Here is a 15,824-nt window from a genome sequence, read left to right on the forward strand (position 1 = left end):
GGTAGGGATTTTTTTCAAACCCCCAAAAAAATTACCGTTGGGTCCTTTCCAACTTTGCCAGAATTGCCCTTTTTGGGTCCCTTTCAATTTTTTTCCAAAAAGTTACCTTTGAGGTCCTTTACAAATTCGCCAAAAATTCCCTTGGGGTTCCTTCCAATTCTACAAATTTCACATTTGGGTCCTTTCAAGTCCAAAAAATTACCTTTGGTTCCTTTCAACTTCAAAAATTACCTGTAGGGTCCTTTCAATTCCAAAAATTACCTTTGGGGTCCTTCCAATTCCCAAAATTTCATTTGGGTCCTTTCAATTCCAAAAAAATTACCTTTGGTTCCTTTCAATTCCAAAAATTATCTGTGGGATTCTTTCAATCCCAAAAATTACCTTTGGGTTCTTTCTATTTCCAGAATTCCCTTTGGGTCCTTTCAATTCCAAAAATTACCTTTGGGTCCTTTCAATTCCTAAAATTACCTTTGGTTCCTTTCAATTCCTAAAATTTCCTTTGAGGTCCTTTCAATTCCAATAATTACCTGTGGGGTTATTTTAATTCCAAAAATTACCTTTGGGGTTCTTCCAATTGCCAAAATTATTTTTGGATCCTTTCAATTCCTAAAATTTCTTTGGGGTTCTTTCAATTCCAAATTACCTTTTGGGTCCTTTACATTCCAAAAATTACCTTTGGGTCCTTTACATTCCAAAAATTACCTGCGAGGGTTCTTTCAATTCCAAAACTTATCTGTGGGGTTCTTTCAGTTCCAAAAATTACCTTTGGGTCCTTTCAATTCCTAAAATTACCTTAGGGTTCTTTCATTTCCAAAAATTATCTTTAGGGTCCTTTCCATTCAAAAAATAACTTTTGGGTCCTTTCAATTCCAAAATTATCTGTGGGGTCATTTCAATTCCAAAAGTTAATCATGACTTGCAAATTCCCAAAATACCTATTGATTTGCAAATTCTTAAAATACCAATGGGTTTCCAAATTCCCAAAATTACCTTTGAATCCTTTGAATTCTCAAAATTAATCATGGATCTAGTAAATTCCCATAAATATCAGTGAATATTAAAAATTCCCAAAATTACCTATTGTTTCTTTGAATTAAAAAAAACTTCGTATGGATCTTGCAAATTCCCAAAATTACCTATTGGTCCTTTGGATTAAAAATAAATAAATAAATAAATAAAACACTATGGATCTTGAAGATTCTCAAAATTATCTGTGGGTCCTTTGGATTCCCAAAATTTATCTGTGGATTGGATTCCCAAAGCTAACTCTGAATCTCTCATATTTCCAAAACTACCTGTTGGTACTTAGGATTCCCAAAACTACCTGTTGGTACTTAGGATTCCCAAAATTACCTTGGTCCCCTGGATTCCCAAAATTACCTTGGTCTCCTGGATTCCCAAAATTACCTTGGTCTCCTGGATTCCCAAAATTACCTTGGTCTCCTGGATTCCCAAAATTACCTTGGTCTCCCTGGATTCCAAAATTACCTTGGTCTCCTGGATTCCCAAAATTACCTTGGTCTCCTGGATTCCCAAAACTTACCTTGGTCCCCCTGGATTTCCCAAAAATTACCTTGGTCTCCTGGATTCCAAAATTACCTTGGTCTCCTGGATTCCCAAAATTACCTTGGTCTCCTGGATTCCCAAAATTACCTTGGTCCCTGGATTCCCAAAATTAACTTTGGTTCCCTGGATTCCAAAATTCACTTGTGGATCTTTTCAATTCCCAAAATACCTGTGGGTCCTTTGGATTCCCACAAGTAACTTAGGTCCTCTGGATTCCCAAATTACCTGTGTACCTTGTAAATTCCCAAAATTACCTGTGGATCTTGCAAATTCCACAAATTAACTGTAAGGCCTTAGTATTCCCAAACCTACCTCTGGGTCTTGCGAACTCCTAAAATTACCAGTGGGTCCTTTGCATTCCCAAATTTACCTGAGAATCTTGCAAATTCCTAAAATTTCCTGTAGGCCCTTTGTATTCCCAAACCTACCTATGGGTCTTGCAAACTCCTATAGTCACCTGTGAGTCCTTTGGACTCCCGAAATTACCTGTAGATCTTGCAAATTCCAAAAATTATCTGCTGGGCCTTTGGATTCCAAAAATGACCTATTGGTCCTTTGAATTTCCAAATTTACCTGTGGCTCCTTTGGATTCCCAAAGTTACCTGTGAGTCCTTTGGATTCCTAAATTTACGTGTGAATCTTGCAATTTCACATATTTGCTAGTGGGTCCTTTGGATTCCCAAAATTACCTGTGGGTCCTGTGGATCTTGCAAATTCAAACAATTACCAGTGGTTCCTATGGATTCAAAAACTAATCTGTGGATCTTGCAAATTCCCAAAATTACCTGTGGGTCCTTTGCTTTGCCAAAGTTACCTGCGATTCCTTTGGATTCCCAAAATTACATGTGGGTTGTTTGGAATCCCAAAATTACATGAGGGTCCTTTGGATTCCCCCAAAGCTACTTGTTTATCTCACACATTCCCTAAATTAACTGCAGGTCCTTTGTATTCAACACCTACCTACGAATCCTGCAAATTCCTTAAATTACCTGTGGGTCCTTTGGATTCCGAAAATGACCTGTTGGTCCTCTGGATTCCCAAACCTACCTGTGGATCTCAGAACTTCCCCGAATGACCTGCGAGTCCTTTGGATTCCAAAACCTACTAATGCATCTGGCAAACTGATAAAATTACCTGTGGGTCCTTTGAGAGCAGCAGCGGCGACTCTGCGGCTAACTGATCCTTGGTGGCCTTCTGGAGGGCCTTTAGTGCTTTTTTCTCGGCTTTCTTACGCTCTCTTTCGGCTTTCACTCGATCCTTTTCGTCTTTCTTTTGACGCTCCTTTTCCCTTTTCTTCATAAACCGCCGGGCAGTTTGGGCTAACTCTTGCTCTTCCTCATACCTGCAATCCCTGTAATTAAAAAAAATATATGCCATGAATTACACACTCTTTACGATGACAAACACTTAAAATTTGAAATTACTCTGACCACAATAGAGGAATGACAATTTTCACAACCTTCCTCAGATCTCCAATCTCTGTTAATTTGGAAAAAAAGAGGAATGACGTACCTGATAATCAGACGCAATGACTAGAGGTAATAAAAAAGATGAAAAAAAAATATCAATAAAGAATAGGACGGGGCAAAATAATATTTATAACTACAAACTTTCTCATGCCTTATATGCCCACAGCTTGATCAAAAATGTGAATCTAATGTGTCGTGAAAACAGATATACTTGACGTGACAGAGATCGTAAATTATTAGTCAAGTTATTTTCATTTACCGGATCAAGTCTTTACTCTTGTTACCTGATGGCAATTGACGTTTTAATTCCGAAATGATAAATATTGATCTCCATATCGATATAGCTCACAAAACAAATAAAATTATGCAAAATTTAACTTAAATATTAAAAACCTGTCCATCAACAACGGATAGCATATTTCAGAAAGAACAACAACAGCAATAATCTAAAATCACAAAATTCTGAAGTCTAACAATCTCTTTTATTTAAAAAAATGATCAGAAGTGAATTTTCCTAACTGAACTCAGTAAAGACAAAATTATGCAATTACAATGATACAGTGTTTAATTTTACTGAATTTACTTTTATGCAGAGTATCTTATCTTTCGCTTTAAATTGTCTATAACCTTAGCTTCAATACTTATACCTTCAGCTGCAGGAACTTTACACTAGGGTTCAAGGCGGTCTAGACCAGATAGGAGTATAGGTAGTATACCTTTGCCAAGACCACTCAAAAGGCATGAAATGGACTAATACTGAATTTGGAATGTAGTGGTACTCGAGCCATTCTTGCTTTGCATTTTTTTTTTTCCCCTTAGTTGCAAGTTTAGATTTCCTTGAGAATCAGGTAATATACAGACCGTGATTACTCTAAGGAACATTACAGCCATTTTATTTAAATATATAACTAGGTCCATTTTTTCAGAACTCATATATTCACGATAATAAATCATCTCGGTGTAATTAGTGTTTGTTCTTTTCCGAAAGTAATGCATAATCATCCAATTACATTTTAAGGTTTGGACATGCATACACCGATGTTATAAAAACCCTGTACGTAAATACAGCCATGCATCCGTTAAATACACATATTGAATTAACTCCTTCCAGCGGATGCAACAGTTTTCTAATCTCTTTACTTCCGTTTTGTTATATTCACATGTGCAGTAAGCAGCAACAACAACAACAAAAAAACACATATGAGAATGTCCGCCCATAATTATACCTGGCAATTGATGCAGGACTGAAATTCAACATTCATCTTTATAACAGACTTGGACCTCTGATGGAATAGCAAACCATTACCTTGTGTCTGTGGTAACAAATTCCCCATGAGAATTATTCTTAAAAAATAAGATACATTGTGGGAGTTATGAGAGGAGTGAGGAAAGTTACCGCCTCAAATTCAAAGAAAACTAGGGACGATAAAGAAAACGATACCAGAGTCGGTAACGAAATCACCTTTTCCGTTCTGATGATACCATCCATAAAACCCCTGTTATACATACTATAAAATAATACTTCATCATCTACCTATTAGTCGTTCAGATACTACACTCACGATGTAAACACTGTAATCATTCACAATTGTAGAGATTAGACCCGCTGATATTTTTAGAATTCACATAAAGGTTCATTTCCGTTTATGATGTCGACTGTTGATAGGCTCTTGTTTTATTTGTCTTTTCTATTTGTTATCGATCTCCGTCTTCCCATTTCAGCACAGACTATTTAGCGCCACGTGTTTTTCTTCCAAACCTATTCTATATTAACGTACCAACAATGTCTCGCTCAATTTGTTTTTTCTAACGAAAATAAGTAGTCTTCCGAGGACCGACCTCAAATTAGTTTTCACGTTTAAGGCCCTTCCTAATCATTGTGGTACGTAACATACAGTTGCCTTTGGAATCCTCATTTTCATTTGCTAGATTCTGCGGCATCTATTTCCTCGCTGAAAACAATCTCGTGGATCAGTATACTGGAGAGAAATACAAAATGTGAAAGGCCGGGAAAGGAGTTCGATTATGACATTTAATGGAATGTTTTGAAAATCTTGCATCAAAAGTCTTTTCAATCGATCTCAAGAGACAAATAGTTAACAAGGATGAGGGTTCAAAATATTACATCTCCCTTTAATTATGTTGGCGAAGGTTTTACAGTTTTACTCATCAAGATGTTTTTGATTAACGTTCGTTCTTTTGATTACCTTTACGAAACAATTTAAATCACACTCTTAATCACGACAGGGAGGGTCAAGATGACCAGACGAGCTTAACTTCACGTATGTGTCAATAATTAAATACTCTTCCACAGCTCACGAGAGGAAATGAACACCTGCTATCTCATTACCGTCAACTGTAATCTAGAGAAAACTGCCTAGTAAACTAAATACAATCGCCGTAAAGTACCTACTCATAATTCTATCTTACAGTTACACCTTGCCACATATTATGCTCATCTATATCCTGCAGGTAAATTTGTATACTGAACATCCACTTCTGGGAGCCCACAATTGCTACTGTTTCTCCTGATATTCCGCCAGACTAGTCTTATTGCCATATTAGTGTACCTTGTGAGTTTTTTTTATAGCTTCAGGATACTCTTTGTTTGATAAAAAAAACTTTACTGTCGCTCATTAAAGACTAATGTTTAAATGCTTACAATTTTAATGCTGCAACCGCTATAGCCTACAGTCAGAGCTGCTAAAAGAGGCTGACGCCCCCGGGGAGAAAGGTTTGGATTTCCATCATATATGAGGAACGAAGAGATTTTTAAACATAATCATCAGCGAGAGAAGAGGAAAGATCTGAAATAAGGGTTTGGGAGGGGAAAAGAGGACGGTGTCGCCCCATGGATGTCAAGTTGGCTGTAAACCATCCTCCTCTAAGCAAACCTAATCCCTCTCTGAACATTGTTTTGAATGTTGTCAGGGGTTGGTCGAGGATGGGGTTAGACTTGTTGACATTCTTTACTGCAGCGTAGAAAGTACACGAGTCAAGTTTCAGTTGCCAGTAATTATTTTCATATATTTTATACCAACATCTATCGACCACGTCTGCGCAAGTGCCAATTCTACTTGATTTTTTCTTTACTCTATATATCAAAGTACGGTAGCTATTCAAACGAATTTGCTTTGAGTGGACGAATAAAAAATATTTGTTCAGTGCAAAGGACGAATTCGTATTATAGTTCGTTATCAAATTTGTATTACAAAGCATTACAATAATCATTCTTTCTCCAAAAACCGAGGAAAAGTAGCAAGATACAACAGATATTTGACAGAGACTTCTGAGCGGACGGCATCATGGTAGCTCCTCAAGCCCGTAGAAATAAAGATATGAACTCTACACGACATTGAAAAAAAAGCTATTCAAACACCGTTGTAATATAAATGGTCCAGTTATTCCTGTTATATGTCATAAGTACATATAAAGGAACACCTCAGAAGAACAATATCAGGATTGACTATAGCTGCACAAAAACATTGCCTTCCTACTTACATATCCATGGGCAATTGATATACCGACATTTTCGAAAAAGATCTCCATTCAACGCGATTAGAAAAAGATCCAATTGAAACCAAAACGTTTTCTTAATAATGGAAAACTAAGCCCTACACGGAAACAGTATCAGTATTAACGAATACTCAACTACAGCAAAGCATACTGCATATCCCAGTCATCCAACTCAATAGAATATTCCTATTTGTTATCCATGAAAGAATTCAGCCGCGAATGTTCTGAATATCAAACCAGCGTATTTGTTTGCCTACATTCTTTCATGTTAAGTAACTGATAGATGGCTGCCATCTCGGTACTAAAAATCTATAAATATAGAATTTCCTATTCGTGGACTCCATCATCATCATCATCATCATCGGCAATGTTCAATTTTTCTATAAAAATCCTAAGTAACTAACACACTGCCAATTGGAGTTCTAGGCCCTCGCTCAGAGAACCTTAGAGCAATCTTGTTTCGGGGCTATTTAAACTGCCAATTTGAGTTCTAGGCCGTCGCTCAAAGAACCTTACAGTAATCTTATTCCAGGGTTATTCATCCTTTTAATATGACGAAAACCCAAACCTTCAAAAGGCACAAAATGCGAAGGATAATGGTTTGTCTCTCCGGATCTTTGGGCTCCCAGTGGAAAGCTAGTCAAGCGGAAAAGACGTCAAGAAAGAGAGGAGAAGTAACTGCGGCTGTCAATATACATAAAACTGGTAAATGGAACCAGGAAACTTTAAAAATGTGCGTGGAAGTCCCATGGCTCAAGCGAGTACTGGCGCTTTGTTGTCCCTGGGTCCGGGTTTAGAGACTGCAACCACACAAAGATCTAATACTGCCCTTGAGGATAGTGTGTTCAGGTTCGTATATTTTCCGAACAGTTTACGTCTTTCAAGAAAAATACACACTGGCAGGGTATTAATATCAAACGTTATTCTAACAGATTCCAAACAACTGGCTCCAATGTCAACAAGTAAATATCAGAAAACCTACCGGTTAATTCAATCCCTTGCCCTGACGTCCTCTAATAGATTCCAGTCTCATGCAAATACGGACATATCTGTTGTTCTGGACAATCTACATGCAACCAATTAAACCCCTATCGAGCCAAATTAAAAATAAAAAAAAATAAATAAAAAGCTACCAAGGCAACTAGCTAACCCCCATGTTTCAAGTAGGTGTAAAATGTGATGGACTACATCATTAAACAACCATACCGATACTAAAACAACAAGCTCTTTAATTCCTCGTACAGTCGAATTAACTAACGGCGTCGCCACGAGAAATGACAACGGCTCCCCATTGTTCAAAGCAGCCTGGATACCCTACAAACCACGTGGAAGTTGAACGCAGTTTGCGTCGACGAAGAGACACGACAGAACCATACAAGAGCCACTTACACCACAGCTATTACAATGCCCTTGAAGCACATGACGAAATCCTGACATTTTTTAACTATGTAAAGTCAAGCTTTCACTTCCTCCGCTCCATATGGAGGGCCCATCAACGAATAGCAGTATATACGCGTATCAAAGTGGATACATAGGATAACCATTCACTATACAAAACGACAGTAGTATAGGAGAGGGTCGAGACGTGCCGCCCCAAAGCTAGAACCCTAGGCTGGACGACGGCCAGAATTAACATAAGAGTTCAATGTACATAGACTGTTGCTCTTACACACAAGAAAACATGTACTGATACGTGTTGGATTATATTTAGTAGGATGGTAACATTATGAATAGCTTCTACAATGCACTTGAAAATATCGCTGAAATTAGAATTAGAATACGAGATTAGGCCTGGTGCTAAGCACTGGGACCTATGAGGTCATTCAGCGCTGAAAGAAAAAATTGGGACTAAAGGAGGTTTGAAAGGTTTAACGAAGTAAACCTCAAAGCAGTTGCACTATGAAACAATTGTTAGAAGAGGGTGGAAAGTAAGATGGAAGAAAAAGGATACAAACGGAGGTACAGTAAAAACAATGAGGGGATTGCAGCTAGAGGACGATTGGACGCTGAAAAGAACCTAAGTGCATCGCGTTAAGTGCACTGCTGGTACTAACCCCGCCCCCAAAGGGGAATAAATCTTAAGACCGCACTAAATGATTCATCAGTCTGTTTACTACGTAACACGCCGGAAAAATAATAATCAGCACATCTATATGCCGGACCGTGAACAGTGAACAAAACATTTCTTACATTCACAAGTCGAGTGCATAACGGTCAGTTTATAGACGCGTCCTGTATACAGAATCGGCCATATAAGCCACTTGACCATGCTAAGGACGTCATTCCTTTACGTTTTGACGTCTAAGGTATTCAGGCAACATGTGTACGAGTCGTCATATTTCTAAGTGAACGAATTACCTAGAACCAACTCTCGCTCCCGCCTCAATTTATCCCTTGGTCCAAGGGTATTAGATTACATTTTACTAGTACCTCATAGCATGCATATAGCTGCACGAGGAAATAGCAAAAGATGCCGCCAAAAGACTTCATAACGTCATGTAAGACATGGCAGATGTTAATGGATGGACACAAAACAAATTAATGCAGAAACCTCAACAACCAAATGCGTTCATTAATAAATCTATGATCACAAATCTTCACAAACAGGAGCCACATGTAGGCTTCCTTTTCGGCATTAACGAAAAAAATGTACGAAGCTTTTACAAGGGTGTGAAAAATCGAACGCTACCATAGAGTACAAATAAGCACACTTACTTTTTGGGCATTTTGTTTCATTGAGGATGCGGCTCTCGAAGAAGAATGGAAATATGAACAAACGAAAGATTATGATTTCAATTTTTTTCATTCTTCGCTTTCCTTGGGTTTAGCTAATGTGAACTGAATGTCTTTTCCATTTCAACGTGCTCTTTCGTCATATTTTCAAGGTCCTAAGGTATCGCAAGGAAAAACGTTATTTGACTGCTGACAATGAAAGACATCCCTCCGATGGCTAAATGGCACTTCTTTGATACAGAGCGAAAAATAAATAAATGGCGATAATCTAAACACAAAAAATATTTTCCTAATGGTCCTTGACATTTTAATGAAAATTAATCATCAGCAAAATATATTCAATTAATCCATCAGTTCTCATCTTCTGATCTGGCAAACGAGCACTTAATTGTCCCCTGACCAGTAAAGAAAGAATCCACTGATATGCCATCATTATTTACTTTATGACTGTTAGCCAATAAAAGACTAAATTCATTGGAATTCTTTACCGTCCTCACACCGAAAAAAAGAAACACAAGACAAACGGAGTACTGTCAAACTTTGTAAAGGGGAAAGGCTCATATATATCAGTGTCCACCTTCCGTTCAAAAGGTAATCACTTAAACCAGTCACGAAAAACCTTCAGCGAAAAGATCAATGGCATAACCAGCACCTCAATATATATCCCAGACATTTTGGCAAGACAAAGCCACGAGTATGAAGCAAAACGAAAAGGAGTGCTTCGGCCACTCAGATGGGCCCTTCACTTGCTTGTCGGCATAAACACACTAAACTATAGGCACCGGGTCCCACCCACCCAAAATGCACCCCAGTCCACGTTGTCATTTTAGTATCAGTGAAATGCCAGCGCAAAATATTAGAACATCGCTGACGCCTAATGAAGGTGGTGAATGTGTAGGAATGTACAAAGACTTGGTAAATACGTACGTGGAGGTTAACAAGACAACTGACTTACTGCAACATCATCAACAACAGCCGCTTGATACCATGACTATGTAATGTTAACAAACGAGTTGATCTTTTCTCAATGAGAAACGGTCCCTCGAGCGTTTCTATCCTTTTATTTCCATATTTTGGGATTTTCTTCCTTCCATTTTTCCTCATTCTTCTAAATTTTCTTCCCTTACGATACCGAACAGTATCATCCCTTTTTTCTTCTTCTTCCTTTTCCTGTTTTCTTCGGGATTCATCTAAACTCTGGCAATAAAATTGCCGTCTCGTTAGTCTTAGCCTTAAAAAAATATTTACCTTCTGTTTAAAAAAAATCGTCGCTCACTCTTCAAATGCCAACGCATTCCTGCGAACTAATTCTTCCTTGTGTTTGTTTGTATGGTGTTTTTACGTTGCATGGAACCAGTGGTTATTCAGCAACGAAACCAACGGCTTCACGTGACTTCCGAACCACATCGAGAGTGCACTTCTATCACCGAAATATCACATCGAGAGTGCACTTCTATCACCGAAATACAAGTCTTTAACACCTCAATGGAATGCCCAAACCAATCACGCCACTGAGGCGCTGACTAATTCTTCCTTAAATAATTTGTAATTATCTCATGCTTCCTTAATTAATTTGTATGTGTCGAGTTTGAATAGCATTCTAGCATACAACGATTGAGTCAATATTTCTTATTTTCTTTTATTTTACACTTCATTTTTATTTTTTATGAATCATAACGATAACCAAGGTCGTTGGGAAACCAGGTGACAAACAGATCAACCAGCTATTAGACGAGTTTTGAAGAGTAACATCTAATTAATTATACCTTAATATGACTTTTACTTCAACAAAAAAGAAAATTTAAACGATGGGAAGAATTGCCCCTAACAATTGGCGGACATTGGCTAACAACGTTTTCATTCCAAGTATTTTAGTTCCATAAGAAAAAAGAATGATGATGATAATGAAATGAACTTCAGACGTACCAAAGGTACACGCGCGATCATAATTATCCTTTGTGCCTGCTGCCCCAAAATGGATTACTACTCAGGGGCATTTATCATCGTACACCAGGGGGTGTCAAATTCAAAATTCCTTTCGAAGGGGCAAATTATGCACTTCGTTATGGCCATCAAAGATTTGGTAATTACTTATTCCTTATGACTCATTTATTAAGATTTGCAAGAAAAGAGCCTTATTGCCAGCAATTATATGAAATAAATTAATGTCATATGAATGAAAGGTAAAACTTATTATGTTTCGTTTTAACAGTTTAGTAACTTTAGTTAGTATTTTCCTCAGTTCTAACAGTTATAGTAGCTCGAGTTGAAAAATCTCTTGGCACCCGCGGGCCACTTAAGACCATCCCGCGGGCCATGAGTTTGACACCCCTGATCTACACCAAAAGAACAGAAAACTTGAAAGTTGAGTATATCTTAGTTTAACCCGATCATTGAGCTGATTAACAGCTCTCCTAGGGCTGGTCCCAAGGATTAGATTTTTATTTACGTGGCTAGGAATCAAACTGGCAATGTCACAAATCTTATAGACAAGTGCCCTCAATGGAAAATGGCCACATAAAACTATAACAAATTACTACTGATGTGTATGCTCCTTACTCTCATTTGCAAGACTACTATATGGCTATCCGACTATTTCTTTCCTTCCAATACCAAGCTTTCGAATTTTCTCCACAATAATGTTTTTCCTTATTTTTATGACATTTTTCTTTTAAAGAGTCAGAGAAGTCCATCGCCTTCTTTGTAGCCAAGTCCTACCAGTCTCCCTCCCTTTACTCGACCTGGGCTGGTAAAAGGCGTTAGATTTCCCGCCTCATTAGCAATTTGTTCTTGAAAAGGAAAACATCTTTCAAAAATTATTAATGGGACGAAAATCTTTCGGTCAATATTAATAACCTCCAAAAAATAAAACTGTTCTGGTTTATTTATTCTACTGGACTTCTGAAAAATAATTTCCAATGTGATATATATATATATATATATATATATATATATATATATATATATATATATATATATATATATATATTGTATGTATATGTATGTGTATGTGTATATATATATGATATATAATATATATATATATAATATTATATTTATTGTATATTGTATGTTTTTGTTTATATATATATATATATATATATATATTCATATTAATTATTAATTATATTATATATATTATATTATATATATTTGTTATACGTATATAATATATATATAGGAATTTTATATATATATAAATATATTATATATATATATATAGTAATAACATATCAAAAACTACATTTATACATATATAATTCTAATTCAACTATAAATCATCAGTATCCAATTTAAACAACCAAATTAAGATGAAAAAAATGTAACCTTCATTTATATTATTCAGGCCTCATACAGAACCCCGCAGATTATTAAAAAAAAAAAAAAAAAAAAAAAAAAAAAAAAAAAATTCCTTTCATTTGTGCTAGGATGGCACGTTTGCTGTATCAGTTCTTAACATAGTATATTTTGTATTGAAAGTAAAACGAAGTTATATACGCTGCTGAAACTTTAACATGGAAGTACCTGTGAATGCACGATATGAAGTTGAAATCAAAAGCAGCTCTTATGACACAGAGAGAGAGAGAGAGAGAGAGAGATTGTAGAGAGAGAGAGAGAGGAGAAGAGCGAGAGAGAGAGAGAGAGAGAGAGAGAGAGAGAGAGAGAGAGAGTGGTTGCAGCTTGAAATGTTGCCTCCCTATCCTGGCAAAGGTTGCGACATTCAACTAACTGTTAACATTTATCCGCCTGAAATCACTGCCCTACGATGCATAGGTACTCCATACACCTCAAAACGAAGGTCATTTCCCAACTCGGTCAAAGATGAAATAAAAAAAAACTTTTGAATGAAACGCTTGAATGACATAAAACATTCAGACCTAATACCCCAAAATCACGATCAGAAAACGAATAAGCTAGCGTCCATAGAATGAAAACGGTTCAAGTCCACCTGTCCAAGCATTTAATGCTATGGATACATAATATATGTACATAAAAGTAACAATTTACTGACACTTCCAAAAGTTGCTTCAATATTTTCAAATATATAAACAGCCGTAAAATGCTATTGGAGTTTTTAGAATTGATAAAATGTCCTAATTTTTATCATCATTCCTACAGTAAAAGGATTCGTGAATACAGTCTAGAAATAGAGCTTGAGTAGTTTGGTAAGACATACATAATGCAAACAATTACAGAATACAGACGCAAAAAATTCTGATCTTGAGAAAATGCGGAAATTTATGTTCGTTTATCAAAGAACACGTTAATACCATTTTCCAACGATAATCAAAGACAAACTTTGGTAACTAAGTAATAAACAACATAAACACAGCTTATCATTATTGAATGTAGAGTAAAACATGAAAAGACCAAAAATCATCGCGAAACAAAGCCCCTGGTTGCCAACTGCTCTTTGACAACTTCATGACCTTGACCCAAATCTATCTATCAGCCTTACAAATGAAATACATAGGTCACATATCTAGGTATTGTGTCATTCAAGAGTTGCATTAAGTTTAAAACCCAATTTGACATCGCGCTACGGTGATGTACACTTTTGAACTTTGTCCTCGAAAGTGAGACTTTGACTTTCACCCTTAACAGGTACCACATCAGTTGATGAATCCAAAAATTTTATCTTCGAATACATGGAAGTTCTAGTGCCTTCAAATACTGTAGTCTTAGCGGACGGACAGGTCATTTACAAGTTGTCCAAGGAATTAAGCCGGGAGACAAAATACTTGTGTGTGCTAAATGCCCAATTCAATGTTTATGCGGAAAATAACATGGGAAAAGTAGTCAAATTTCCCAAAACCTTCTGGGAAAAATATATTTTGTGGATAGTAGATAAGTATTGTTAACGAATAAAAGAACGGGGTCGAGGGAAGAAAAATGGATTGAAAAGTGGAGGATTTAGGAGTCCCACAAACGAAAATGAAAGATTAAAGGAGTTAGGAGTCCCACAAACGAAAATGAAAGATTAAAGGAGTTAGGAGTCCCACAAACGAAAATGAAAGATTAAAGGAGACATTCTTTTCCAGACTACTTACTCTAAAGACAAATCTCATTGGTAAACTAAGGTCAGGTTAACTTCTTAGTCAACACAAATGAAATACCCGACACAGTGCTAGAAACATATCGCAAACTAACTGGATCATGTCTTTCTTAACATATGGCAAACTCAAGAGGAGACGGCCTAAAATGACAGGGGCCCGCCTGATGGACTGAATGAAAGCCTCCTAAACTAAAAACATATCAGTTCTTGATTTTCATTTTAATAAATTAGTTCTTGATTTTCATTTTAATAAATCTATAAAACAGCCATTACTGGTGAGGCGACGAGGGCGTGAAATCACAGTTAGTGGTCCATAATGCCCACTATGATACCATGCAAATGGAAGGACACAACTGGTTTCACCTACTTTTACTACCACAGTAGTTGAATGGACTAAGAGTCGATCTACTACTCCAGTGGTCATGCGTTTGAATCCCCAAGGGAGGAATTTATACTGTTTATAGTGTAGATATGTATCACCCAGAGTTTACTTGGAGGAGGTGTTCAGTCACAACTGGTAAGAATGGAATGGGGTGAAATCATAGTTAGCAGTGCATTGATGTCCACTATGATACCATACACAATTGTAGTTGCATATCTGGTTTCTCTTCTATTATGCCGTCTGTAAATGTTCTAAACATCAACCTACTACTTCAGTATAGAGTTAAAACACCCATGGAGGTAGATTATCGTTGAATTGATTTTCACGTGATACTGCCTGTTTATAATATGTACATCACCTTAGCCCAACTGGGAAGGAAGATGAAGTGTCATTAACTCATCTAGGACTTTGTCCACATTTCATTCAGTTAGTCCCATGTCCTATTGTCACACAGTACTTCCATAATCGTTTTAGGAATCCTCTGCTTCAGCTGAATTTATCACCCATATATCTTTGATTCTAAGCACATCCTGCCACCACTACATCCTTGTTTACTGGGGAAATGTGGACAAGACATAGCAAGAGTTGGATAGATAGTAAAATGTACTAGAAAGTAAGGGGCTTAATGTCCATAAAGCATGAGAATATATTCAAGATATTATACAATAGCAAATCATGTGCATAAGGGTTTGATTTGGCACTCGTGAGCCTTCAAAGTCGATGTATATGAAGCAGGTGGTGCAGTGCAAGTTTTATGTGTGAGGGAGCAAGTTCATCATAGGTTCTGCAGTTAAAACATAATGAATGGGGTAGTGGTATTGTGTTGTACTTTCTCTGAAGCCAATTCTATAACAGAAAACTGCTTTAACACTAATATCTCCCGTGTCAAAATGAATACATCCAAGGCCCTGCTGGATATAGAAATTTTCCGGATAGATGATTAAAAAAAAAAAAAAAAAAAAAAAAAAAAAAAAAAAAAAAAAAAACTTCGGATATCCAGGTATCTCCTCCCTACTTTGTCAATACCAAATACAGATATACACCAAATATATTTCTAAATAACAACCAACACACTTTTAAACTGAAAACTGATGTAAGACCA

The sequence above is a fragment of the Macrobrachium nipponense genome, chromosome 7 (assembly GCF_015104395.2).
Source record: "Macrobrachium nipponense isolate FS-2020 chromosome 7, ASM1510439v2, whole genome shotgun sequence".
NCBI lineage: Eukaryota > Metazoa > Arthropoda > Malacostraca > Decapoda > Palaemonidae > Macrobrachium > Macrobrachium nipponense.